Source organism: Arachis ipaensis, chromosome B8 (assembly GCF_059453495.1).
Source record: "Arachis ipaensis isolate K30076 ecotype BB chromosome B8, ASM5945349v1, whole genome shotgun sequence".
NCBI lineage: Eukaryota > Viridiplantae > Streptophyta > Magnoliopsida > Fabales > Fabaceae > Arachis > Arachis ipaensis.
This window is the reverse complement of record NC_142443.1, coordinates 102,859,053-102,862,588: the sequence shown is the minus strand read 5'-3', so window position 1 is coordinate 102,862,588 and position 3,536 is coordinate 102,859,053. Positions and strand designations below refer to the sequence as shown.

At 31.9% G+C, this 3,536-nt stretch overlaps 1 pseudogene; it reads left to right on the top strand.

The window, feature by feature from the left end:
* Positions 1–314: 314 nt before the first annotated feature.
* On the top strand, positions 315–1,623 carry LOC107611221 (protein S-acyltransferase 8-like; annotated as a pseudogene).
* Positions 1,624–3,536: the final 1,913 nt, after the last annotated feature.

Below are 3,536 nucleotides of genomic sequence, written 5' to 3'. Positions count from 1 at the left end.
TCAAATCTGTAGAAGTTTTAATCCAATTAGCTCCGTGAAAGTTGAATAGCTAATTGATCTTAATGAGTTTGTTGACTTATGATCTAGTAGGTCAAATCAAAGTAGATGTTTAATTTGAGGAGGTAGGAACCCTAAAATTGATTGCGATGGGGCGAGGAAATATTTCGATTCGAAGGATCGACAATTCAACGAGCCGGCAAGTAACATTTTCGAAGGGAAGGAATGGATTGCTGAAGAAAGCTAAAGATTATCCATTCTCTTTGATGTTAAAGTTGGATTGATTGTGTTATCCAGCACTGGCAAGCTTTATGAATATGCAAGCACCAGGTAATTAATTAATTAATTAAAACTATTAATTAACTATCTATAATTACTTAGTCTCCTTTTCTCTTTCATTTGTGGATTGAGTGTGCTTAGTTATTTTATAGTTTACCAACTTTTTCTTCTTTTTCATTTTCTTTTTTTTTACTGAGGGAAAATATCTTATTTTGTAGCGAGGCATCTTCGGCATCAATTTTCTTCATATGATTCAGGATATGCTATTCTAGTGGTGGCAATTCTATTTACTTTTCTTGTAAGTATCATTGCCTTCTTCCCTTAGTTTATTGGTTGATGATTCTATCCTTATCTATGTTGTCAAAACTTGTTCATTTCTAATTTCAAAGGCCCAAATTTAAAAAAGGTTATCATATGTCATCATGAGACTGCTTTCTACAGTTTAATACCACAGTCTTTGTCTCTAGGTGTTGATGCTTCTCTTCCTTACTTCCTCACGTGATCCGGGCATTATTCCAAGGAATTCACATCAACCAGAGAAAGAGTTACGCTACGAATCTGTTGATGGTGGGGGTGGCCGACAAACGCCTAGCCTTCAGTTTTCCCGAATAAAAGATGTAATAATCAATGGCCATACTATAAGGGTAAAGTACTGTGAAACTTGTATGCTGTATCGACCTCTGCGTTGCTTGCATTGCTCCATTTGCAACAACTGTGTTTGAGCATTTCGACCACCATTGTCCTTGGGTGGGACAATGTATTGGTCTGGTATGATAGTTGACATTCATGACTTAATTTATTTTTTTCATGTGAAGTGTGTTGTTCTTCATTTATGCTCTATTTCTTACTAGTTTTGCTTTGTTCTTATCAGTTTTTCATTTATTTTTTCGTGGCCTTTCTGATGCGCAGAGGAACTACCATTACTTATTTCTATTTGTTTCTTCAGCAACTCTACTCTGCATCTATGTCTTTTCCATCTCAGATTACTATATCAAGGTTCGGGTGGATAACTATGATGGCACAGTTTGGAAGGCAATGAAAGAATCCCCTGCATCTGTGATACTCATGGCTTATTGTTTCATCTCTCTGTGGTTTGTTGGTGGACTAACTGGTTTTCATTTGTACCTTATAGGCACAAACCAGGTGAGTTTAAATCTTTTTACATTTCTTGTTTTGATACCTTAATAAGGATTTTTCAACGCGAATATAGAAAATCGAAAGGAGTGATACCTTAATTAACTTTCTGTGCTTTTTTATTTGTCTATTGCTGGTTCAGTGATTGTAACTAATTGTAATTAATTATTTCAGGAGAGGTTTCTTACAGAGAAGGACAATCAATTGGAGTGATTCCAGATGGCATTGACAAGAATGGAAAGCCTCACAAGCTCGGATTGTATTCTATTGCTAGCAGTGCTCTTGGTGATCTTGGAGACTCATAAAAAATTGTGAGTCCTATTTTGGAGACCTATACATGATTTGGGTTATATCCTTTCGTTCTGTTCATACTTTAATTGCTCTGCAATCTGATATATTTGATATGATGCTCTCATTCACTCACCTAGGTTTCTCTATGTGTGAAACATCTTGTGTATACAAATGAAAATGGAGAACTTGTCAAGAGAGTCTACTCAAATTTCCTGTGTAACGATCAATAGTTTGAGTTTTTAATATTTCTATATAATGTGTTCTTAAACAAATTTAGGTTTAAATATAAGCCTTTCTTTTTGGAACTTATGTTGTTGTTTATTCAGGTGACTTGAAACAAGGAGCTCAAGTAAAGATTAATACTTCCCATAATAATCATTTTTTGTTTAGCTTTCTCTTCTTTTTCTATAAAATTTAAACCTAATACTTCTTTTTGCTCTTAAATGTCAAACCCTTTGTGTTTTTTTTTAATTACTATTTTGCTTCTACCAAACTTAGACGGTTAGACCTACTACCTTTCCTGAATTGTTGGGTTTAATGAACAATATATCACAATCTATTATTATTAGTATTTTTTCAAGTTCTTTCAAACTTTTTCTCCTTCATATCAAATGTAAGCTAACCTTAATTTCTTGCAGGTAAATCAACCCAATAGTTGTTGCCCCAACTGTTGCTGCCGTAGGCTTAGCTTTCTTCAACTAGGGTTTTCCACAAGCTGGCACTTGCTAGTTGCTAATATATAAAGGCCAAAACTTCAAAAATCATGAAGTTGTTGTTGCTGAGAAAGAGGTACTTATATCATTCTTTGCAATTTTTTTCTAAGTTAAAGTTTGTCTAAATTGATTAATTGAAATTGTTGATTTTAGCTGGTTGGGTGGCTACTAATATTATTTTCTTGTCTTTAGTTAGTTTGGAGAATTTCATTAATTTGTAAGAGCAAGTAGTGTTTGGCAATTTGGATTATTCTGCATTGAGCAAGTAGTGTTTGGCAATTTTTAATATCTGCTAAAATTATGATATGAAATATATGCATGCACACAGAGCATCTGCACTCTGCAGCTGTATACATATGTATCATGTATGTACAGATGTATATTAATCGCTCCATCAATAGTTATAGTAAATCAAAGTCCTCTATATTTAGAATTAAAACCGAAGAAGTTAAAATAGCATTTATGGTTCATGCTTTGTAATAATCATATTAAGATTAGTTGAAGTAATATGTTTTACCTTTAAATAAAGCTGATATTGCTTTTTCTTTCTTGTTAAGTGAGAATATTAGTATTGGTACCTTAAAATAGTTGTTATTTTTTTTGTAGGTTTTTCATTCTTCTCTTACTCAAGAGGCAACTAACAGAAACTCATGATGTACAAACTAGCCACATAGAGAAATAAATTATATTGGTAACTTGTGTTCTGAATTTTCATCTATCGGACTAATTTAGTGTTTAAATATCTTGGGTTTAATTTGTAAAGTGGGTATAGAATATTTAGTTGAAAAAAAATTTGTGCATTTAAATGTTACTAAAGATTTATTGTAATATTATTTTAGTGTTAGTAAAGAAGATCTTTTGTAACATTTATTAGAGTATTGCTATAGAAGATCTATTATAACATTTTTTAAAGTGTTATTAGAAAGACTTATTGTGACATTTTGTAAGTGTTACAAAAAATATCCATGGTAACATTTTTTAAGTGTTACAAAAATTATCTATGGTAACATTTTTCTAAGTGTTACAAAAAATATCTATTGTAACATTTCTCTAAGTGTTACTAAGAAAAGTCTATTGTAACATTTTTCAAAATATTACTATAGAAGGTCTATTGTAACATTT